The 24,551-nt window shown below is 51.5% G+C and overlaps 12 non-coding genes across 12 annotated transcripts; all 12 read right to left on the bottom strand.

Annotated features, from left to right (window-relative positions):
• Positions 1-1,293: 1,293 nt before the first annotated feature.
• Positions 1,294-1,485, bottom strand: LOC132809124 (U2 spliceosomal RNA). The gene has a single exon (XR_009642208.1). It is a non-coding gene; the product is annotated as a U2 spliceosomal RNA (small nuclear RNA).
• Positions 1,486-3,284: 1,799 nt separating this feature from the next.
• LOC132809123 (U2 spliceosomal RNA) lies at positions 3,285-3,476 on the bottom strand. Its single transcript, XR_009642207.1, has one exon. It is a non-coding gene; the product is annotated as a U2 spliceosomal RNA (small nuclear RNA).
• A 1,808-nt stretch (positions 3,477-5,284) lies between these two features.
• Positions 5,285-5,477, bottom strand: LOC132809135 (U2 spliceosomal RNA). Its single transcript, XR_009642219.1, has one exon. It is a non-coding gene; the product is annotated as a U2 spliceosomal RNA (small nuclear RNA).
• Positions 5,478-7,288: 1,811 nt separating this feature from the next.
• Positions 7,289-7,480, bottom strand: LOC132809108 (U2 spliceosomal RNA). Its single transcript, XR_009642193.1, has one exon. It is a non-coding gene; the product is annotated as a U2 spliceosomal RNA (small nuclear RNA).
• Positions 7,481-9,277: 1,797 nt separating this feature from the next.
• Positions 9,278-9,468, bottom strand: LOC132809132 (U2 spliceosomal RNA). Its single transcript, XR_009642216.1, has one exon. It is a non-coding gene; the product is annotated as a U2 spliceosomal RNA (small nuclear RNA).
• A 1,804-nt stretch (positions 9,469-11,272) lies between these two features.
• LOC132809127 (U2 spliceosomal RNA) lies at positions 11,273-11,464 on the bottom strand. The gene has a single exon (XR_009642212.1). It is a non-coding gene; the product is annotated as a U2 spliceosomal RNA (small nuclear RNA).
• Positions 11,465-13,274: 1,810 nt separating this feature from the next.
• On the bottom strand, positions 13,275-13,466 carry LOC132809122 (U2 spliceosomal RNA). Its single transcript, XR_009642206.1, has one exon. It is a non-coding gene; the product is annotated as a U2 spliceosomal RNA (small nuclear RNA).
• Positions 13,467-15,267: 1,801 nt separating this feature from the next.
• Positions 15,268-15,459, bottom strand: LOC132809119 (U2 spliceosomal RNA). Its single transcript, XR_009642204.1, has one exon. It is a non-coding gene; the product is annotated as a U2 spliceosomal RNA (small nuclear RNA).
• Positions 15,460-17,267: 1,808 nt separating this feature from the next.
• LOC132809118 (U2 spliceosomal RNA) lies at positions 17,268-17,459 on the bottom strand. The gene has a single exon (XR_009642203.1). It is a non-coding gene; the product is annotated as a U2 spliceosomal RNA (small nuclear RNA).
• Positions 17,460-19,248: 1,789 nt separating this feature from the next.
• Positions 19,249-19,440, bottom strand: LOC132809117 (U2 spliceosomal RNA). The gene has a single exon (XR_009642202.1). It is a non-coding gene; the product is annotated as a U2 spliceosomal RNA (small nuclear RNA).
• A 1,808-nt stretch (positions 19,441-21,248) lies between these two features.
• Positions 21,249-21,440, bottom strand: LOC132809116 (U2 spliceosomal RNA). The gene has a single exon (XR_009642201.1). It is a non-coding gene; the product is annotated as a U2 spliceosomal RNA (small nuclear RNA).
• A 1,809-nt stretch (positions 21,441-23,249) lies between these two features.
• LOC132809115 (U2 spliceosomal RNA) lies at positions 23,250-23,441 on the bottom strand. The gene has a single exon (XR_009642200.1). It is a non-coding gene; the product is annotated as a U2 spliceosomal RNA (small nuclear RNA).
• Between the last annotated feature and the right edge of the window lie 1,110 nt (positions 23,442-24,551).

Raw genomic sequence — 24,551 nt, 5'->3', positions numbered from 1 at the left:
GAATCCCCGCCCAAACAGCATCGCGGGGCTACCGACAGCACTTGGACTGCAGCGGTTCGAGAGAGCAGCTCACCACCAGGCTGATCTCGGCATGGGCGAGAAATGTTGGCCTTGACGGAAAGATCCTATTCATTGCCTCCCCTTGTGTTGGTGTAGCTTGCCCATAAATGCCAATCATCGTTTCCCTCACGTACAGGATTCGCTCCTCGGCATTCCGCATCAATCCGAAAAGTTGCGAAAAGCGAATTACGTCCGTGCACCCTTTCTTTATCGTCCACTTTCAATATCCTCTCTACTTGTATCCGACTCTCTGTGGAGAATGGGGAGGGAGCTGATCTCCCCGTGTAAACATGTCACGCTGCAAGCGCGCCTCATCACCACCAGCAGCTCGATTCGACATCTCCGTTCACATTGCTGCAGATCGCTGACAACATTATAATCCGACCCAGTTGACAAACTGACAACTGTTTCGCTACTTGCACCGCAAATGATGACAAATCGTTCCAAATCGTACGGGTGGCACAGTGGATCAGTGGTTAGTACGGCTGCCTGGTGGCACCAGGGAGCTGAAGCCAGTTCCAGCCTTGGGCGATCGTCTGCGTGAATAATCTTTACGTACAGACGTAGCTACTAAAGCAGGTCGCTTCCGTACAGTAGTTTGCGAAGAAACAAACAGAGATGGGGGTTTCACTCTATTCAGGAAACAGACCAAAGACATTTCTTTCTTGTTCAAGAAAATATTAGGATAAATTTGTTGCCTCGGGGTTGGGGGGGGAGGCGGGGGGTTGGGAAGGGGCTGTGGGGGCTGATCTGATAGCCATTTGACATTGGCTGAGTCATGGGATCCCACAACCTGATTTGACTGTGTTAAAAATCCCACAACACCAGGTTTCAGCCCAACGGGGTTCTTTGAAATTACAGCAGTCACCCCACCCCGCCCACCGCCGTACCATCGGTGGGATACGTTCCAAGAACGACCGCAGAAGCCCAAAACGGCAGACAAGGGCAAATCCATTCATTCAAATTGGCAAGTTACCTTCCTGGCAGGCCCCTGGTTCCAGAATGTTCCCTGTAGCACGTTGGGGTTACCCCTGTCCTGGCTTTCAGCGTGCTGCACCTTCATCAGGTAACTGCAGAGCAGGTTCATAAGACAGAAAACCCGTAACAAAAGACGATAGTTTCCTGCAACTGAAAAGACAATAGATGCAACAATCACTGACTGCCATCAACACGGCAAACTAGCAAAGGCAAGAGATTCACATTGCATTCACCTGCTTTTGAACTTGGGTAAGCGTTGGGTGCACCATTCCTGGAAACACTGCAATACCAGGCTGATACATGGAGAGGACAGAGCAAGCCCTTAAGCCATCTCCCTGCTCCAAAAATCCATTTAATACAAACACTCCCACCTTCGGGAGATATCAGCGATTAAACTGATAAGAACAGAAACTACACATATTCCAAGCCAAAAGGCCGAGAAGCGATAGCACATTAATACTCCAACGGTGGAGGTCATATTTGCCGACTATCCTTTCCATCAGTTTGATGATATTCAAAGTTCCTTTATTCCCTTACCGTCTACCTTCCTTCCAAGATATCCAACCAGACCGGAAGATCACTCTGCAGCAGTCGCTGTGCTTTCCCCGTGCTTTTCTGTCCATCTGTTACGTAGCCGCGTAGGTCGCGCTGACGACCAATCAGATGGCACGGGCCGGAGCCACCGCACGTCAGGTCGACTGCAGAGAGGTTTCTCCCGGTGATCGGGGGACAGCGGCGGCGGCAGGGTCATTCATTCCCCCGGCATCTACAAGATTCACCAGAATTCCTCAGGCAGCACCTTGCAAACCCATGGCCAACGCAGCCTCGAAGGATGACGGCAGCAGATCCACGGGAACACCACCATTCGCAAGTTCTCCCCCCGCCGAGGCACTCGCTGTCCTGAATTGCAAATATGTCCTTGTTCCTCCGGTGTTACCGGGTCAAAATCGGGAATCCCCGCCCAAACAGCATCGCGGGGCTACCGACAGCACTTGGACTGCAGCGGTTCGAGAGAGCAGCTCACCACCAGGCTGATCTCGGCATGGGCGAGAAATGTTGGCCTTGACGGAAAGATCCTATTCATTGCCTCCCCTTGTGTTGGTGTAGCTTGCCCATAAATGCCAATCATCGTTTCCCTCACGTACAGGATTCGCTCCTCGGCATTCCGCATCAATCCGAAAAGTTGCGAAAAGCGAATTACGTCCGTGCACCCTTTCTTTATCGTCCACTTTCAATATCCTCTCTACTTGTATCCGACTCTCTGTGGAGAATGGGGAGGGAGCTGATCTCCCGTGTAAACATGTCACGCTGCAAGCGCGCCTCATCACCACCAGCAGCTCGATTCGACATCTCCGTTCACATTGCTGCAGATCGCTGACAACATTATAATCCGACCCAGTTGACAAACTGACAACTGTTTCGCTACTTGCACCGCAAATGATGACAAATCGTTCCAAATCGTACGGGTGGCACAGTGGATCAGTGGTTAGTACGGCTGCCTGGTGGCACCAGGGAGCTGAAGCCAGTTCCAGCCTTGGGCGATCGTCTGCGTGAATAATCTTTACGTACAGACGTAGCTACTAAAGCAGGTCGCTTCCGTACAGTAGTTTGCGAAGAAACAAACAGAGATGGGGGTTTCACTCTATTCAGGAAACAGACCAAAGACATTTCTTTCTTGTTCAAGAAAATATTAGGATAAATTTGTTGCCTCGGGGGTGGGGGGGGAGGCGGGGGGGTTGGGAAGGGGCTGTGGGGGCTGATCTGATAGCCATTTGACATTGGCTGAGTCATGGGATCCCACAACCTGATTTGACTGTGTTAAAAATCCCACAACACCAGGTTTCAGCCCAACGGGGTTCTTTGAAATTACAGCAGTCACCCCACCCCCCCGCCACCGCCGTACCATCGGTGGGATACGTTCCAAGAACGACCGCAGAAGCCCAAAACGGCAGACAAGGGCAAATCCATTCATTCAAATTGGCAAGTTACCTTCCTGGCAGGCCCCTGGTTCCAGAATGTTCCCTGTAGCACGTTGGGGTTACCCCTGTCCTGGCTTTCAGCGTGCTGCACCTTCATCAGGTAACTGCAGAGCAGGTTCATAAGACAGAAAACCCGTAACAAAAGACGATAGTTTCCTGCAACTGAAAAGACAATAGATGCAACAATCACTGACTGCCATCAACACGGCAAACTAGCAAAGGCAAGAGATTCACATTGCATTCACCTGCTTTTGAACTTGGGTAAGCGTTGGGTGCACCATTCCTGGAAACACTGCAATACCAGGCTGATACATGGAGAGGACAGAGCAAGCCCTTAAGCCATCTCCCTGCTCCAAAAATCCATTTAATACAAACACTCCCACCTTCGGGAGATATCAGCGATTAAACTGATAAGAACAGAAACTACACATATTCCAAGCCAAAAGGCCGAGAAGCGATAGCACATTAATACTCCAACGGTGGAGGTCATATTTGCCGACTATCCTTTCCATCAGTTTGATGATATTCAAAGTTCCTTTATTCCCTTACCGTCTACCTTCCTTCCAAGATATCCAACCAGACCGGAAGATCACTCTGCAGCAGTCGCTGTGCTTTACCCGTGGTTTCTGTTACGTAGCCGCGTAGGTCGCGCTGACGACCAATCAGATGGCACGGGCCGGAGCCACCGCACGTCAGGTCGACTGCAGAGAGGTTTCTCCCGGTGATCGGGGACAGCGGCGGCGGCAGGGTCATTCATTCCCCCGGCAGGGTCATTCATTCCCCCGGCATCTACAAGATTCACCAGAATTCCTCAGGCAGCACCTTGCAAACCCATGGCCAACGCAGCCTCGAAGGATGACGGCAGCAGATCCACGGGAACACCACCATTCGCAAGTTCTCCCCCCGCCGAGGCACTCGCTGTCCTGAATTGCAAATATGTCCTTGTTCCTCCGGTGTTACCGGGTCAAAATCGGGAATCCCCGCCCAAACAGCATCGCGGGGCTACCGACAGCACTTGGACTGCAGCGGTTCGAGAGAGCAGCTCACCACCAGGCTGATCTCGGCATGGGCGAGAAATGTTGGCCTTGACGGAAAGATCCTATTCATTGCCTCCCCTTGTGTTGGTGTAGCTTGCCCATAAATGCCAATCATCGTTTCCCTCACGTACAGGATTCGCTCCTCGGCATTCCGCATCAATCCGAAAAGTTGCGAAAAGCGAATTACGTCCGTGCACCCTTTCTTTATCGTCCACTTTCAATATCCTCTCTACTTGTATCCGACTCTCTGTGGAGAATGGGGAGGGAGCTGATCTCCCCGTGTAAACATGTCACGCTGCAAGCGCGCCTCATCACCACCAGCAGCTCGATTCGACATCTCCGTTCACATTGCTGCAGATCGCTGACAACATTATAATCCGACCCAGTTGACAAACTGACAACTGTTTCGCTACTTGCACCGCAAATGATGACAAATCGTTCCAAATCGTACGGGTGGCACAGTGGATCAGTGGTTAGTACGGCTGCCTGGTGGCACCAGGGAGCTGAAGCCAGTTCCAGCCTTGGGCGATCGTCTGCGTGAATAATCTTTACGTGCAGACGTAGCTACTAAAGCAGGTCGCTTCCGTACAGTAGTTTGCGAAGAAACAAACAGAGATGGGGGTTTCACTCTATTCAGGAAACAGACCAAAGACATTTCTTTCTTGTTCAAGAAAATATTAGGATAAATTTGTTGCCTCGGGGTGGGGGGGGAGGCGGGGGGGTTGGGAAGGGGCTGTGGGGGCTGATCTGATAGCCATTTGACATTGGCTGAGTCATGGGATCCCACAACCTGATTTGACTGTGTTAAAAATCCCACAACACCAGGGTTCAGCCCAACGGGGTTCTTTGAAATTACAGCAGTCACCCCACCCCCCGCCACCGCCGTACCATCGGTGGGATACGTTCCAAGAACGACCGCAGAAGCCCAAAACGGCAGACAAGGGCAAATCCATTCATTCAAATTGGCAAGTTACCTTCCTGGCAGGCCCCTGGTTCCAGAATGTTCCCTGTAGCACGTTGGGGTTACCCCTGTCCTGGCTTTCAGCGTGCTGCACCTTCATCAGGTAACTGCAGAGCAGGTTCATAAGACAGAAAACCCGTAACAAAAGACGATAGTTTCCTGCAACTGAAAAGACAATAGATGCAACAATCACTGACTGCCATCAACACGGCAAACTAGCAAAGGCAAGAGATTCACATTGCATTCACCTGCTTTTGAACTTGGGTAGCGTTGGGTGCACCATTCCTGGAAACACTGCAATACCAGGCTGATACATGGAGAGGACAGAGCAAGCCCTTAAGCCATCTCCCTGCTCCAAAAATCCATTTAATACAAACACTCCCACCTTCGGGAGATATCAGCGATTAAACTGATAAGAACAGAAACTACACATATTCCAAGCCAAAGCCGACGAGAAGCGATAGCACATTAATACTCCAACGGTGGAGGTCATATTTGCCGACTATCCTTTCCATCAGTTTGATGATATTCAAAGTTCCTTTATTCCCTTACCGTCTACCTTCCTTCCAAGATATCCAACCAGACCGGAAGATCACTCTGCAGCAGTCGCTGTGCTTTCCCCGTGGTTTTCTGTTACGTAGCCGCGTAGGTCGCGCTGACGACCAATCAGATGGCACGGGCCGGAGCCACCGCACGTCAGGTCGACTGCAGAGAGGTTTCTCCCGGTGATCGGGGACAGCGGCGGGGCAGGGTCATTCATTCCCCCGGCAGGGTCATTCATTCCCCCGGCATCTACAAGATTCACCAGAATTCCTCAGGCAGCACCTTGCAAACCCATGGCCAACGCAGCCTCGAAGGATGACGGCAGCAGATCCACGGGAACACCACCATTCGCAAGTTCTCCCCCCGCCGAGGCACTCGCTGTCCTGAATTGCAAATATGTCCTTGTTCCTCCGGTGTTACCGGGTCAAAATCGGGAATCCCCGCCCAAACAGCATCGCGGGGCTACCGACAGCACTTGGACTGCAGCGGTTCGAGAGAGCAGCTCACCACCAGGCTGATCTCGGCATGGGCGAGAAATGTTGGCCTTGACGGAAAGATCCTATTCATTGCCTCCCCTTGTGTTGGTGTAGCTTGCCCATAAATGCCAATCATCGTTTCCCTCACGTACAGGATTCGCTCCTCGGCATTCCGCATCAATCCGAAAAGTTGCGAAAAGCGAATTACGTCCGTGCACCCTTTCTTTATCGTCCACTTTCAATATCCTCTCTACTTGTATCCGACTCTCTGTGGAGAATGGGGAGGGAGCTGATCTCCCCGTGTAAACATGTCACGCTGCAAGCGCGCCTCATCACCACCAGCAGCTCGATTCGACATCTCCGTTCACATTGCTGCAGATCGCTGACAACATTATAATCCGACCCAGTTGACAAACTGACAACTGTTTCGCTACTTGCACCGCAAATGATGACAAATCGTTCCAAATCGTACGGGTGGCACAGTGGATCAGTGGTTAGTACGGCTGCCTGGTGGCACCAGGGAGCTGAAGCCAGTTCCAGCCTTGGGCGATCGTCTGCGTGAATAATCTTTACGTACAGACGTAGCTACTAAAGCAGGTCGCTTCCGTACAGTAGTTTGCGAAGAAACAAACAGAGATGGGGGTTTCACTCTATTCAGGAAACAGACCAAAGACATTTCTTTCTTGTTCAAGAAAATATTAGGATAAATTTGTTGCCTCGGGGTTGGGGGGGGAGGCGGGGGGTTTGGGAAGGGGCTGTGGGGGCTGATCTGATAGCCATTTGACATTGGCTGAGTCATGGGATCCCACAACCTGATTTGACTGTGTTAAAAATCCCACAACACCAGGTTTCAGCCCAACGGGGTTCTTTGAAATTACAGCAGTCACCCCACCCCCCGCCACCGCCGTACCATCGGTGGGATACGTTCCAAGAACGACCGCAGAAGCCCAAAACGGCAGACAAGGGCAAATCCATTCATTCAAATTGGCAAGTTACCTTCCTGGCAGGCCCCTGGTTCCAGAATGTTCCCTGTAGCACGTTGGGGTTACCCCTGTCCTGGCTTTCAGCGTGCTGCACCTTCATCAGGTAACTGCAGAGCAGGTTCATAAGACAGAAAACCCGTAACAAAAGACGATAGTTTCCTGCAACTGAAAAGACAATAGATGCAACAATCACTGACTGCCATCAACACGGCAAACTAGCAAAGGCAAGAGATTCACATTGCATTCACCTGCTTTTGAACTTGGGTAAGCGTTGGGGTGCACCATTCCTGGAAACACTGCAATACCAGGCTGATACATGGAGAGGACAGAGCAAGCCCTTAAGCCATCTCCCTGCTCCAAAAATCCATTTAATACAAACACTCCCACCTTCGGGAGATATCAGCGATTAAACTGATAAGAACAGAAACTACACATATTCCAAGCCAAAAGGCCGAGAAGCGATAGCACATTAATACTCCAACGGTGGAGGTCATATTTGCCGACTATCCTTTCCATCAGTTTGATGATATTCAAAGTTCCTTTATTCCCTTACCGTCTACCTTCCTTCCAAGATATCCAACCAGACCGGAAGATCACTCTGCAGCAGTCGCTGTGCTTTCCCCGTGCTTTCTGTCCATCTGTTACGTAGCCGCGTAGGTCGCGCTGACGACCAATCAGATGGCACGGGCCGGAGCCACCGCACGTCAGGTCGACTGCAGAGAGGTTTCTCCCGGTGATCGGGGACAGCGGCGGCGGCAGGGTCATTCATTCCCCCGGCATCTACAAGATTCACCAGAATTCCTCAGGCAGCACCTTGCAAACCCATGGCCAACGCAGCCTCGAAGGATGACGGCAGCAGATCCACGGGAACACCACCATTCGCAAGTTCTCCCCCCCGCCGAGGCACTCGCTGTCCTGAATTGCAAATATGTCCTTGTTCCTCCGGTGTTACCGGGGTCAAAATCGGGAATCCCCGCCCAAACAGCATCGCGGGGCTACCGACAGCACTTGGACTGCAGCGGTTCGAGAGAGCAGCTCACCACCAGGCTGATCTCGGCATGGGCGAGAAATGTTGGCCTTGACGGAAAGATCCTATTCATTGCCTCCCCTTGTGTTGGTGTAGCTTGCCCATAAATGCCAATCATCGTTTCCCTCACGTACAGGATTCGCTCCTCGGCATTCCGCATCAATCCGAAAAGTTGCGAAAAGCGAATTACGTCCGTGCACCCTTTCTTTATCGTCCACTTTCAATATCCTCTCTACTTGTATCCGACTCTCTGTGGAGAATGGGGAGGGAGCTGATCTCCCCGTGTAAACATGTCACGCTGCAAGCGCGCCTCATCACCACCAGCAGCTCGATTCGACATCTCCGTTCACATTGCTGCAGATCGCTGACAACATTATAATCCGACCCAGTTGACAAACTGACAACTGTTTCGCTACTTGCACCGCAAATGATGACAAATCGTTCCAAATCGTACGGGTGGCACAGTGGATCAGTGGTTAGTACGGCTGCCTGGTGGCACCAGGGAGCTGAAGCCAGTTCCAGCCTTGGGCGATCGTCTGCGTGAATAATCTTTACGTGCAGACGTAGCTACTAAAGCAGGTCGCTTCCGTACAGTAGTTTGCGAAGAAACAAACAGAGATGGGGGTTTCACTCTATTCAGGAAACAGACCAAAGACATTTCTTTCTTGTTCAAGAAAATATTAGGATAAATTTGTTGCCTCGGGGGTGGGGGGGGAGGCGGGGGGGGTTGGGAAGGGGCTGTGGGGGCTGATCTGATAGCCATTTGACATTGGCTGAGTCATGGGATCCCACAACCTGATTTGACTGTGTTAAAAATCCCACAACACCAGGTTCAGCCCAACGGGGTTCTTTGAAATTACAGCAGTCACCCCACCCCCGCCACCGCCGTACCATCGGTGGGATACGTTCCAAGAACGACCGCAGAAGCCCAAAACGGCAGACAAGGGCAAATCCATTCATTCAAATTGGCAAGTTACCTTCCTGGCAGGCCCCTGGTTCCAGAATGTTCCCTGTAGCACGTTGGGGTTACCCCTGTCCTGGCTTTCAGCGTGCTGCACCTTCATCAGGTAACTGCAGAGCAGGTTCATAAGACAGAAAACCCGTAACAAAAGACGATAGTTTCCTGCAACTGAAAAGACAATAGATGCAACAATCACTGACTGCCATCAACACGGCAAACTAGCAAAGGCAAGAGATTCACATTGCATTCACCTGCTTTTGAACTTGGGTAGCGTTGGGTGCACCATTCCTGAAACACTGCAATACCAGGCTGATACATGGAGAGGACAGAGCAAGCCCTTAAGCCATCTCCCTGCTCCAAAAATCCATTTAATACAAACACTCCCACCTTCGGGAGATATCAGCGATTAAACTGATAAGAACAGAAACTACACATATTCCAAGCCAAAAGGCCGAGAAGCGATAGCACATTAATACTCCAACGGTGGAGGTCATATTTGCCGACTATCCTTTCCATCAGTTTGATGATATTCAAAGTTCCTTTATTCCCTTACCGTCTACCTTCCTTCCAGATATCCAACCAGACCGGAAGATCACTCTGCAGCAGTCGCTGTGCTTTCCCCGTGTTTTTCTGTTACGTAGCCGCGTAGGTCGCGCTGACGACCAATCAGCTGGCACGGGCCGGAGCCACTGCACGTCAGGTCGACTGCAGAGAGGTTTCTCCCGGTGATCGGGGACAGCGCGGCGGCAGGGTCATTCATTCCCCCGGCAGGGTCATTCATTCCCCGGCATCTACAAGATTCACCAGAATTCCTCAGGCAGCACCTTGTAAACCCATGGCCAACTCAGCCTCGAAGGATGACTGCAGCAGATCCACGGGAACACCACCATTCGCAAGTTCTCCCCCGCGCCGAGGCACTCGCTGTCCTGAATTGCAAATATGTCCTTGTTCCTCCGGTGTTACCGGGTCAAAATCGGGAATCCCCGCCCAAACAGCATCGCGGGGCTACCGACAGCACTTGGACTGCAGCGGTTCGAGAGAGCAGCTCACCACCAGGCTGATCTCGGCATGGGCGAGAAATGTTGGCCTTGACGGAAAAATCCTATTCATTGCCTCCCCTTGTGTTGGTGTAGCTTGCCCATAAATGCCAATCATCGTTTCCCTCACGTACAGGATTCGCTCCTCGGCATTCCGCATCAATCCGAAAAGTTGCGAAAAGCGAATTACGTCCGTGCACCCTTTCTTTATCGTCCACTTTCAATATCCTCTCTACTTGTATCCGACTCTCTGTGGAGAATGGGGAGGGAGCTGATCTCCACGTGTAAACATGTCACGCTGCAAGCGTGCCTCATCACCACCAGCAGCTCGATTCGACATCTCCGTTCACATTGCTGCAGATCGCTGACAACATTATAATCCGACCCAGTTGACAAACTGACAACTGTTTCGCTACTTGCACCGCAAATGATGACAAATCGTTCCAAATCGTACGGGTGGCACAGTGGATCAGTGGTTAGTACGGCTGCCTGGTGGCACCAGGGAGCTGAAGCCAGTTCCAGCCTTGGGCGATCGTCTGCGTGAATAATCTTTACGTGCAGACGTAGCTACTAAAGCAGGTCGCTTCCGTACAGTAGTTTGCGAAGAAACAAACAGAGATGGGGGTTTCACTCTATTCAGGAAACAGACCAAAGACATTTCTTTCTTGTTCAAGAAAATATTAGGATAAATTTGTTGCCTCGGGGTTGGGGGGGAGGCGGGGGGTTGGGAAGGGGCTGTGGGGGCTGATCTGATAGCCATTTGACATTGGCTGAGTCATGGGATCCCACAACCTGATTTGACTGTGTTAAAAATCCCACAACACCAGGTTTCAGCCCAACGGGGTTCTTTGAAATTACAGCAGTCACCCACCCCCCGCCACCGCCGTACCATCGGTGGGATACGTTCCAAGAACGACCGCAGAAGCCCAAAACGGCAGACAAGGGCAAATCCATTCATTCAAATTGGCAAGTTACCTTCCTGGCAGGCCCTGGTTCCAGAATGTTCCCTGTAGCACGTTGGGGTTACCCCTGTCCTGGCTTTCAGCGTGCTGCACCTTCATCAGGTAACTGCAGAGCAGGTTCATAAGACAGAAAAACCGTAACAAAAGACGATAGTTTCCTGCAACTGAAAAGACAATAGATGCAACAATCACTGACTGCCATCAACACGGCAAACTAGCAAAGGCAAGAGATTCACATTGCATTCACCTGCTTTTGAACTTGGGTAGCGTTGGGTGCACCATTCCTGGAAACACTGCAATACCAGGCTGATACATGGAGAGGACAGAGCAAGCCCTTAAGCCATCTCCCTGCTCCAAAAATCCATTTAATACAAACACTCCCACCTTCGGGAGATATCAGCGATTAAACTGATAAGAACAGAAACTACACATATTCCAAGCCAAAGGGCCGAGAAGCGATAGCACATTAATACTCCAACGGTGGAGGTCATATTTGCCGACTATCCTTTCCATCAGTTTGATGATATTCAAAGTTCCTTTATTCCCTTACCGTCTACCTTCCTTCCAAGATATCCAACCAGACCGGAAGATCACTCTGCAGCAGTCGCTGTGCTTTCCCCGTGCTTTTCTGTTACGTAGCCGCGTAGGTCGCGCTGACGACCAATCAGATGGCACGGGCCGGAGCCACCGCACGTCAGGTCGACTGCAGAGAGGTTTCTCCCGGTGATCGGGGACAGCGGCGGCGGCAGGGTCATTCATTCCCCCGGCAGGGTCATTCATTCCCCGGCATCTACAAGATTCACCAGAATTCCTCAGGCAGCACCTTGCAAACCCATGGCCAACGCAGCCTCGAAGGATGACGGCAGCAGATCCACGGGAACACCACCATTCGCAAGTTCTCCCCCGCGCCGAGGCACTCGCTGTCCTGAATTGCAAATATGTCCTTGTTCCTCCGGTGTTACCGGGTCAAAATCGGGAATCCCCGCCCAAACAGCATCGCGGGGCTACCGACAGCACTTGGACTGCAGCGGTTCGAGAGAGCAGCTCACCACCAGGCTGATCTCGGCATGGGCGAGAAATGTTGGCCTTGACGGAAAGATCCTATTCATTGCCTCCCCTTGTGTTGGTGTAGCTTGCCCATAAATGCCAATCATCGTTTCCCTCACGTACAGGATTCGCTCCTCGGCATTCCGCATCAATCCGAAAAGTTGCGAAAAGCGAATTACGTCCGTGCACCCTTTCTTTATCGTCCACTTTCAATATCCTCTCTACTTGTATCCGACTCTCTGTGGAGAATGGGGAGGGAGCTGATCTCCCCGTGTAAACATGTCACGCTGCAAGCGTGCCTCATCACCACCAGCAGCTCGATTCGACATCTCCGTTCACATTGCTGCAGATCGCTGACAACATTATAATCCGACCCAGTTGACAAACTGACAACTGTTTCGCTACTTGCACCGCAAATGATGACAAATCGTTCCAAATCGTACGGGTGGCACAGTGGATCAGTGGTTAGTACGGCTGCCTGGTGGCACCAGGGAGCTGAAGCCAGTTCCAGCCTTGGGCGATCGTCTGCGTGAATAATCTTTACGTGCAGACGTAGCTACTAAAGCAGGTCGCTTCCGTACAGTAGTTTGCGAAGAAACAAACAGAGATGGGGGTTTCACTCTATTCAGGAAACAGACCAAAGACATTTCTTTCTTGTTCAAGAAAATATTAGGATAAATTTGTTGCCTCGGGGTTGGGGGGGGAGGCGGGGGGTTGGGAAGGGGCTGTGGGGGCTGATCTGATAGCCATTTGACATTGGCTGAGTCATGGGATCCCACAACCTGATTTGACTGTGTTAAAAATCCCACAACACCAGGGTTCAGCCCAACGGGGTTCTTTGAAATTACAGCAGTCACCCCACCCCCCGCCACCGCCGTACCATCGGTGGGATACGTTCCAAGAACGACCGCAGAAGCCCAAAACGGCAGACAAGGGCAAATCCATTCATTCAAATTGGCAAGTTACCTTCCTGGCAGGCCCCTGGTTCCAGAATGTTCCCTGTAGCACGTTGGGGTTACCCCTGTCCTGGCTTTCAGCGTGCTGCACCTTCATCAGGTAACTGCAGAGCAGGTTCATAAGACAGAAAACCCGTAACAAAAGACGATAGTTTCCTGCAACTGAAAAGACAATAGATGCAACAATCACTGACTGCCATCAACACGGCAAACTAGCAAAGGCAAGAGATTCACATTGCATTCACCTGCTTTTGAACTTGGGTAAGCGTTGGGTGCACCATTCCTGGAAACACTGCAATACCAGGCTGATACATGGAGAGGACAGAGCAAGCCCTTAAGCCATCTCCCTGCTCCAAAAATCCATTTAATACAAACACTCCCACCTTCGGGAGATATCAGCGATTAAACTGATAAGAACAGAAACTACACATATTCCAAGCCAAAAGGCCGAGAAGCGATAGCACATTAATACTCCAACGGTGGAGGTCATATTTGCCGACTATCCTTTCCATCAGTTTGATGATATTCAAAGTTCCTTTATTCCCTTACCGTCTACCTTCCTTCCAAGATATCCAACCAGACCGGAAGATCACTCTGCAGCAGTCGCTGTGCTTTCCCCGTGCTTTTCTGTCCATCTGTTACGTAGCCGCGTAGGTCGCGCTGACGACCAATCAGATGGCACGGGCCGGAGCCACCGCACGTCAGGTCGACTGCAGAGAGGTTTCTCCCCGGTGATCGGGGACAGCGGCGGCGGCAGGGTCATTCATTCCCCCCGGCATCTACAAGATTCACCAGAATTCCTCAGCAGCACCTTGCAAACCCATGGCCAACGCAGCCTCGAAGGATGACGGCAGCAGATCCACGGGAACACCACCATTCGCAAGTTCTCCCCCCCCGCCGAGGCACTCGCTGTCCTGAATTGCAAATATGTCCTTGTTCCTCCGGTGTTACCGGGTCAAAATCGGGAATCCCCGCCCAAACAGCATCGCGGGGCTACCGACAGCACTTGGACTGCAGCGGTTCGAGAGAGCAGCTCACCACCAGGCTGATCTCGGCATGGGCGAGAAATGTTGGCCTTGACGGAAAGATCCTATTCATTGCCTCCCCTTGTGTTGGTGTAGCTTGCCCATAAATGCCAATCATCGTTTCCCTCACGTACAGGATTCGCTCCTCGGCATTCCGCATCAATCCGAAAAGTTGCGAAAAGCGAATTACGTCCGTGCACCCTTTCTTTATCGTCCACTTTCAATATCCTCTCTACTTGTATCCGACTCTCTGTGGAGAATGGGGAGGGAGCTGATCTCCCCGTGTAAACATGTCACGCTGCAAGCGCGCCTCATCACCACCAGCAGCTCGATTCGACATCTCCGTTCACATTGCTGCAGATCGCTGACAACATTATAATCCGACCCAGTTGACAAACTGACAACTGTTTCGCTACTTGCACCGCAAATGATGACAAATCGTTCCAAATCGTACGGGTGGCACAGTGGATCAGTGGTTAGTACGGCTGCCTGGTGGCACCAGGGAGCTGAAGCCAGTTCCAGCCTTGGGCGATCGTCTGCGTGAATAATCTTTACGTACAGACGTAGCTACTAAAGCAGGTCGCTTCCGTACAGTAGTTTGCGAAGAAACAAACAGAGATGGGGGTTTCACTCTATTCAGGAAACAGACCAAAGACATTTCTTTCTTGTTCAAGAAAATATTAGGATAAATTTGTTGCCTCGGGGGTGGGGGGGGAGGCGGGGGGGTTGGGAAGGGGCTGTGGGGGCTGATCTGATAGCCATTTGACATTGGCTGAGTCATGGGATCCCACAACCTGATTTGACTGTGTTAAAAATCCCACAACACCAGGGTTCAGCCCAACGGGGTTCTTTGAAATTACAGCAGTCACCCCACCCCCCGCCACCGCCGTACCATCGGTGGGATACGTTCCAAGAACGACCGCAGAAGCCCAAAACGGCAGACAAGGGCAAATCCATTCATTCAAATTGGCAAGTTACCTTCCTGGCAGGCCCCTGGTTCCAGAATGTTCCCTGTAGCACGTTGGGGTTACCCCTGTCCTGGCTTTCAGCGTGCTGCACCTTCATCAGGTAACTGCAGAGCAGGTTCATAAGACAGAAAACCCGTAACAAAAGACGATAGTTTCCTGCAACTGAAAAGACAATAGATGCAACAATCACTGACTGCCATCAACACGGCAAACGAGCAAAGGCAAGAGATTCACATTGCATTCACCTGCTTTTGAACTTGGGTAGACGTTGGGTGCACCATTCCTGGAAACACTGCAATACCAGGCTGATACATGGAGAGGACAGAGCAAGCCCTTAAGCCATCTCCCTGCTCCAAAAATCCATTTAATACAAACACTCCCACCTTCGGGAGATATCAGCGATTAAACTGATAAGAACAGAAACTACACATATTCCAAGCCAAAAGGCCGAGAAGCGATAGCACATTAATACTCCAACGGTGGAGGTCATATTTGCCGACTATCCTTTCCATCAGTTTGATGATATTCAAAGTTCCTTTATTCCCTTACCGTCTAACTTCCTTCCAAGATATCCAACCAGACCGGAAGATCACTCTGCAGCAGTCGCTGTGCTTTACCCGTGGTTTTCTGTTACGTAGCCGCGTAGGTCGCGCTGACGACCAATCAGATGGCACGGGCCGGAGCCACTGCACGTCAGGTCGACTGCAGAGAGGTTTCTCCGGTGATCGGGGACAGCGGCGGCGGCAGGGTCATTCATTCCCCGGCAGGGTCATTCATTCCCCGGCATCTACAAGATTCACCAGAATTCCTCAGGCAGCACCTTGTAAACCCATGGCCAACGCAGCCTCGAAGGATGACGGCAGCAGATCCACGGGAACACCACCATTCGCAAGTTCTCCCCCCGCCGAGGCACTCGCTGTCCTGAATTGCAAATATGTCCTTGTTCCTCCGGTGTTACCGGGTCAAAATCGGGAATCCCCGCCCAAACAGCATCGCGGGGCTACCGACAGCACTTGGACTGCAGCGGTTCGAGAGAGCAGCTCACCACCAGGCTGATCTCGGCATGGGCGAGAAATGTTGGCCTTGACGGAAAGATCCTATTCATTGCCTCCCCTTGTGTTGGTGTAGCTTGCCCATAAATGCCAATCATCGTTTCCCTCACGTACAGGATTCGCTCCTCGGCATTCCGCATCAATCCGAAAAGTTGCGAAAAGCGAATTACGTCCGTGCACCCTTTCTTTATCGTCCACTTTCAATATCCTCTCTACTTGTATCCGACTCTCTGTGGAGAATGGGGAGGGAGCTGATCTCCCCGTGTAAACATGTCACGCTGCAAGCGTGCCTCATCACCACCAGCAGCTCGATTCGACATCTCCGTTCACATTGCTGCAGATCGCTGACAACATTATAATCCGACCCAGTTGACAAACTGACAACTGTTTCGCTACTTGCACCGCAAATGATGACAAATCGTTCCAAATCGTACGGGTGGCACAGTGGATCAGTGGTTAGTACGGCTGCCTGGTGGCACCAGGGAGCTGAAGCCAGTTCCAGCCTTGGGCGATCGTCTGCGTGAATAATCTTTACGTGCAGACGTAGCTACTAAAGCAGGTCGCTTCCGTACAGTAGTTTGCGAAGAAACAAACAGAGATGGGGGTTTCACTCTATTCAGGAAACAGACCAAAGACATTTCTTTCTTGTTCAAGAAAATATTAGGATAAATTTGTTGCCTCGGGGTTGGGGGGGGGAGGGCGGGGGGGTTGGGAAGGGGCTGTGGGGGCTGATCTGATAGCCATTTGACATTGGCTGAGTCATGGGATCCCACAACCTGATTTGACTGTGTTAAAAATCCCACAACACCAGGTTCAGCCCAACGGGGTTCTTTGAAATTACAGCAGTCACCCCACCCCCCGCCACCGCCGTACCATCGGTGGGATACGTTCCAAGAACGACCGCAGAAGCCCAAAACGGCAGACAAGGGCAAATCCATTCATTCAAATTGGCAAGTTACCTTCCTGGCAGGCCCCTGGTTCCAGAATGTTCCCTGTAGCACGTTGGGTTACCCCTGTCCTGGCTTTCAGCGTGCTGCACCTTCATCAGGTAACTGCAGAGCAGGTTCATAAGACAGAAAACCCGTAACAAAAGACGATAGTTTCCTGCAACTGAAAAGACAATAGATGCAACAATCACTGACTGCCATCAACACGGCAAACTAGCAAAGGCAAGAGATTCACATTGCATTCACCTGCTTTTGAACTTGGGTAAGCGTTGGGTGCACCATTCCTGGAAACACTGCAATACCAGGCTGATACATGGAGAGGACAGAGCAAGCCCTTAAGCCATCTCCCTGCTCCAAAAATCCATTTAATACAAACACTCCCACCTTCGGGAGATATCAGCGATTAAACTGATAAGAACAGAAACTACACATATTCCAAGCCAAAAGGCCGAGAAGCGATAGCACATTAATACTCCAACGGTGGAGGTCATATTTGCCGACTATCCTTTCCATCAGTTTGATGATATTCAAAGTTCCTTTATTCCCTTACCGTCTACCTTCCTTCCAAGATATCCAACCAGACCGGAAGATCACTCTGCAGCAGTCGCTGTGCTTTCCCCGTGCTTTTCTGTTACGTAGCCGCGTAGGTCGCGCTGACGACCAATCAGATGGCACGGGCCGGAGCCACCGCACGTCAGGTCGACTGCAGAGAGGTTTCTCCCGGTGATCGGGGACAGCGGCGGCGGCAGGGTCATTCATTCCCCCGGCATCTACAAGATTCACCAGAATTCCTCAGGCAGCACCTTGCAAACCCATGGCCAACGCAGCCTCGAAGGATGACGGCAGCAGATCCACGGGAACACCACCATTCGCAAGTTCTCCCCCCCGCCGAGGCACTCGCTGTCCTGAATTGCAAATATGTCCTTGTTCCTCCGGTGTTACCGGGTCAAAATCGGGAATCCCCGCCCAAACAGCATCGCGGGGCTACCGACAGCACTTGGACTGCAGCGGTTCGAGAGAGCAGCTCACCACCAGGCTGATCTCGGCATGGGCGAGAAATGTTGGCCTTGACGGAAAGATCCTATTCATTGCCTCCCCTTGTGTTGGTGTAGCTTGCCCATAAATGCCAATCATCGTTTCCCTCACGTACAGGATTCGCTCCTCGGCATTCCGCATCAATCCGAAAAGTTGCGAAAAGCGAATTACGTCCGTGCACCCTTTCTTTATCGTCCACTTTCAATATCCTCTCTACTTGTATCCGACTCTCTGTGGAGAATGGGGAGGGAGCTGATCTCCCCGTGTAAACATGTCACGCTGCAAGCGCGCCTCATCACCACCAGCAGCTCGATTCGACATCTCCGTTCACATTGCTGCAGATCGCTGACAACATTATAATCCGACCCAGTTGACAAACTGACAACTGTTTCGCTACTTGCACCGCAAATGATGACAAATCGTTCCAAATCGTACGGGTGGCACAGTGGATCAGTGGTTAGTACGGCTGCCTGGTGGCACCAGGGAGCTGAAGCCAGTTCCAGCCTTGGGCGATCGTCTGCGTGAATAATCTTTACGTACAGACGTAGCTACTAAAGCAGGTCGCTTCCGTACAGTAGTTTGCGAAGAAACAACAGAGATGGGGGTTTCACTCTATTCAGGAAACAGACCAAGACATTTCTTTCTTGTTCAAGAAAATATTAGGATAAATTTGTTGCCTCGGGGGGGGGGGGGGGAGGCGGGGGGGTTGGGAAGGGGCTGTGGGGGCTGATCTGATAGCCATTTGACATTGGCTGAGTCATGGGATCCCACAACCTGATTTGACTGTGTTAAAAATCCCACAACACCAGGGTTCAGCCCAACGGGGTTCTTTGAAATTACAGCAGTCACCCCACCCCCGCCACCGCCGTACCATCGGTGGGATACGTTCCAAGAACGACCGCAGAAGCCCAAAACGGCAGACAAGGGCAAATCCATTCATTCAAATTGGCAAGTTACCTTCCTGGCAGGCCCCTGGTTCCAGAATGTTCCCTGTAGCACGTTGGGGTTACCCCTGTCCTGGCTTTCAGCGTGCTGCACCTTCATCAGGTAACTGCAGAGCAGGTTCATAAGACAGAAAACCCGTAACAAAAGACGATAGTTTCCTGCAACTGAAAAGACAATAGATGCAACAATCACTGACTGCCATCAACACGGCAAACTAGCAAAGGCAAGAGATTCACATTGCATTCACCTGCTTTTGAACTTGGGTAAGCGTTGGGTGCACCATTCCTGGAAACACTGCAATACCAGGCTGATACATGGAGAGGACAGAGCAAGCCCTTAAGCCATCTCCCTGCTCCAAAAATCCATTTAATACAAACACTCCCACCTTCGGGAGATATCAGCGATTAAACTGATAAGAACAGAAACTACACATATTCCAAGCCAAAAGGCCGAGAAGCGATAGCACATTAATACTCCAACGGTGGAGGTCATATTTGCCGACTATCCTTTCCATCAGTTTGATGATATTCAAAGTTCCTTTATTCCCTTACCGTCTACCTTCCTTCCAAGATATCCAACCAGACCGGAAGATCACTCTGCAGCAGTCGCTGTGCTTTCCCCGTGCTTTTCTGTTACGTAGCCGCGTAGGTCGCGCTGACGACCAATCAGATGGCACGGGCCGGAGCCACTGCACGTCAGGTCGACTGCAGAGAGGTTTCTCCCGGTGATCGGGACAGCGGCGGCGGCAGGGTCATTCATTCCCCCGGCAGGGTCATTCATTCCCCGGCATCTACAAGATTCACCAGAATTCCTCAGGCAGCACCTTGTAAACCCATGGCCAACGCAGCCTCGAAGGATGACGGCAGCAGATCCACGGGAACACCACCATTCGCAAGTTCTCCCTCGCGCCGAGGCACTCGCTGTCCTGAATTGCAAATATGTCCTTGTTCCTCCGGTGTTACCGGGTCAAAATCGGGAATCCCCGCCCAAACAGCATCGCGGGGCTACCGACAGCACTTGGACTGCAGCGGTTCGAGAGAGCAGCTCACCACCAGGCTGATCTCGGCATGGGCGAGAAATGTTGGCCTTGACGGAAAGATCCTATTCATTGCCTCCCCTTGTGTTGGTGTAGCTTGCCCATAAATGCCAATCATCGTTTCCCTCACGTACAGGATTCGCTCCTCGGCATTCCGCATCAATCCGAAAAGTTGCGAAAAGCGAATTACGTCCGTGCACCCTTTCTTTATCGTCCACTTTCAATATCCTCTCTACTTGTATCCGACTCTCTGTGGAGAATGGGGAGGGAGCTGATCTCCCCGTGTAAACATGTCACGCTGCAAGCGCGCCTCATCACCACCAGCAGCTCGATTCGACATCTCCGTTCACATTGCTGCAGATCGCTGACAACATTATAATCCGACCCAGTTGACAAACTGACAACTGTTTCGCTACTTGCACCGCAAATGATGACAAATCGTTCCAATCGTACGGGTGGCACAGTGGATCAGTGGTTAGTACGGCTGCCTGGTGGCACCAGGGAGCTGAAGCCAGTTCCAGCCTTGGGCGATCGTCTGCGTGAATAATCTTTACGTGCAGACGTAGCTACTAAAGCAGGTCGCTTCCGTACAGTAGTTTGCGAAGAAACAAACAGAGATGGGGGTTTCACTCTATTCAGGAAACAGACCAAAGACATTTCTTCTTGTTCAAGAAAATATTAGGATAAATTTGTTGCCTCGGGGGTGGGGGGGAGGGCGGGGGGGTTGGGAAGGGGCTGTGGGGGCTGATCTGATAGCCATTTGACATTGGCTGAGTCATGGGATCCCACAACCTGATTTGACTGTGTTAAAAATCCCACAACACCAGGTTTCAGCCCAACGGGGTTCTTTGAAATTACAGCAGTCACCCCACCCCCCGCCACCGCCGTACCATCGGTGGGATACGTTCCAAGAACGACCGCAGAAGCCCAAAACGGCAGACAAGGGCAAATCCATTCATTCAAATTGGCAAGTTACCTTCCTGGCAGGCCCCTGGTTCCAGAATGTTCCCTGTAGCACGTTGGGGTTACCCCTGTCCTGGCTTTCAGCGTGCTGCACCTTCATCAGGTAACTGCAGAGCAGGTTCATAAGACAGAAAACCCGTAACAAAAGACGATAGTTTCCTGCAACTGAAAAGACAATAGATGCAACAATCACTGACTGCCATCAACACGGCAAACTAGCAAAGGCAAGAGATTCACATTGCATTCACCTGCTTTTGAACTTGGGTAGACGTTGGGTGCACCATTCCTGGAAACACTGCAATACCAGGCTGATACATGGAGAGGACAGAGCAAGCCCTTAAGCCATCTCCCTGCTCCAAAAATCCATTTAATACAAACACTCCCACCTTCGGGAGATATCAGCGATTAAACTGATAAGAACAGAAACTACACATATTCCAAGCCAAAAGGCCGAGAAGCGATAGCACATTAATACTCCAACGGTGGAGGTCATATTTGCCGACTATCCTTTCCATCAGTTTGATGATATTCAAAGTTCCTTTATTCCCTTACCGTCTACCTTCCTTCCAAGATATCCAACCAGACCGGAAGATCACTCTGCAGCAGTCGCTGTGCTTTACCCGTGGTTTTCTGTTACGTAGCCGCGTAGGTCGCGCTGACGACCAATCAGATGGCACGGGCCGGAGCCACTGCACGTCAGGTCGACTGCAGAGAGGTTTCTCCCGGTGATCGGGGACAGCGGCGGCGGCAGGGTCATTCATTCCCCGGCAGGGTCATTCATTCCCCCGGCATCTACAAGATTCACCAGAATTCCTCAGGCAGCACCTTGTAAACCCATGGCCAACGCAGCCTCGAAGGATGACGGCAGCAGATCCACGGGAACACCACCATTCGCAAGTTCTCCCCCGCGCCGAGGCACTCGCTGTCCTGAATTGCAAATATGTCCTTGTTCCTCCGGTGTTACCGGGTCAAAATCGGGAATCCCCGCCCAAACAGCATCGCGGGGCTACCGACAGCACTTGGACTGCAGCGGTTCGAGAGAGCAGCTCACCACCAGGCTGATCTCGGCATGGGCGAGAAATGTTGGCCTTGACGGAAAAATCCTATTCATTGCCTCCCCTTGTGTTGGTGTAGCTTGCCCATAAATGCCAATCATCGTTTCCCTCACGTACAGGATTCGCTCCTCGGCATTCCGCATCAATCCGAAAAGTTGCGAAAAGCGAATTACGTCCGTGCACCCTTTCTTTATCGTCCACTTTCAATATCCTCTCTACTTGTATCCGACTCTCTGTGGAGAATGGGGAGGGAGCTGATCTCCCCGTGTAAACATGTCACGCTGCAAGCGTGCCTCATCACCACCAGCAGCTCGATTCGACATCTCCGTTCACATTGCTGCAGATCGCTGACAACATTATAATCCGACCCAGTTGACAAACTGACAACTGTTTCGCTACTTGCACCGCAAATGATGACAAATCGTTCCAAATCGTACGGGTGGCACAGTGGATCAGTGGTTAGTACGGCTGCCTGGTGGCACCAGGGAGCTGAAGCCAGTTCCAGCCTTGGGCGATCGTCTGCGTGAATAATCTTTACGTGCAGACGTAGCTACTAAAGCAGGTCGCTTCCGTACAGTAGTTTGCGAAGAAACAAACAGAGATGGGGGTTTCACTCTATTCAGGAAACAGACCAAAGACATTTCTTTCTTGTTCAAGAAATATTAGGATAAATTTGTTGCCTCGGGGTTGGGGGGGGAGGCGGGGGGTTTGGGAAGGGGCTGTGGGGGCTGATCTGATAGCCATTTGACATTGGCTGAGTCATGGGATCCCACAACCTGATTTGACTGTGTTAAAAATCCCACAACACCAGGGTTCAGCCCAACGGGGTTCTTTGAAATTACAGCAGTCACCCCACCCCCGCCACCGCCGTACCATCGGTGGGATACGTTCCAAGAACGACCGCAGAAGCCCAAAACGGCAGACAAGGGCAAATCCATTCATTCAAATTGGCAAGTTACCTTCCTGGCAGGCCCCTGGTTCCAGAATGTTCCCTGTAGCACGTTGGGGTTACCCCTGTCCTGGCTTTCAGCGTGCTGCACCTTCATCAGGTAACTGCAGAGCAGGTTCATAAGACAGAAAACCCGTAACAAAAGACGATAGTTTCCTGCAACTGAAAAGACAATAGATGCAACAATCACTGACTGCCATCAACACGGCAAACTAGCAAAGGCAAGAGATTCACATTGCATTCACCTGCTTTTGAACTTGGGTAAGCGTTGGGTGCACCATTCCTGGAAACACTGCAATACCAGGCTGATACATGGAGAGGACAGAGCAAGCCCTTAAGCCATCTCCCTGCTCCAAAAATCCATTTAATACAAACACTCCCACCTTCGGGAGATATCAGCGATTAAACTGATAAGAACAGAAACTACACATATTCCAAGCCAAAAGGCCGAGAAGCGATAGCACATTAATACTCCAACGGTGGAGGTCATATTTGCCGACTATCCTTTCCATCAGTTTGATGATATTCAAAGTTCCTTTATTCCCTTACCGTCTACCTTCCTTCCAAGATATCCAACCAGACCGGAAGATCACTCTGCAGCAGTCGCTGTGCTTTCCCCGTGCTTTTGTCCATCTGTTACGTAGCCGCGTAGGTCGCGCTGACGACCAATCAGATGGCACGGGCCGGAGCCACCGCACGTCAGGTCGACTGCAGAGAGGTTTCTCCCGGTGATCGGGGACAGCGGCGGCGGCAGGGTCATTCATTCCCCCGGCATCTACAAGATTCACCAGAATTCCTCAGGCAGCACCTTGCAAACCCATGGCCAACGCAGCCTCGAAGGATGACGGCAGCAGATCCACGGGAACACCACCATTCGCAAGTTCTCCCCCCGCCGAGGCACTCGCTGTCCTGAATTGCAAATATGTCCTTGTTCCTCCGGTGTTACCGGGTCAAAATCGGGAATCCCCGCCCAAACAGCATCGCGGGGCTACCGACAGCACTTGGACTGCAGCGGTTCGAGAGAGCAGCTCACCACCAGGCTGATCTCGGCATGGGCGAGAAATTTTGGCCTTGACGGAAAGATCCTATTCATTGCCTCCCCTTGTGTTGGTGTAGCTTGCCCATAAATGCCAATCATCGTTTCCCTCACGTACAGGATTCGCTCCTCGGCATTCCGCATCAATCCGAAAAGTTGCGAAAAGCGAATTACGTCCGTGCACCCTTTCTTTATCGTCCACTTTCAATATCCTCTCTACTTGTATCCGACTCTCTGTGGAGAATGGGGAGGGAGCTGATCTCCCCGTGTAAACATGTCACGCTGCAAGCGCGCCTCCTCACCACCAGCAGCTCGATTCGACATCTCCGTTCACATTGCTGCAGATCGCTGACAACATTATAATCCGACCCAGTTGACAAACTGACAACTGTTTCGCTACTTGCACCGCAAATGATGACAAATCGTTCCAAATCGTACGGGTGGCACAGTGGATCAGTGGTTAGTACGGCTGCCTGGTGGCACCAGGGAGCTGAAGCCAGTTCCAGCCTTGGGCGATCGTCTGCGTGAATAAT

The sequence above is a fragment of the Hemiscyllium ocellatum genome, unplaced genomic scaffold (genome assembly GCF_020745735.1).
Source record: "Hemiscyllium ocellatum isolate sHemOce1 unplaced genomic scaffold, sHemOce1.pat.X.cur. R15, whole genome shotgun sequence".
In the NCBI taxonomy this organism is placed as follows: Eukaryota; Metazoa; Chordata; class Chondrichthyes; order Orectolobiformes; family Hemiscylliidae; genus Hemiscyllium; species Hemiscyllium ocellatum.
Note: the sequence above shows the minus strand (reverse complement) of the source record. Positions and strands in the feature narration are given on the sequence as shown.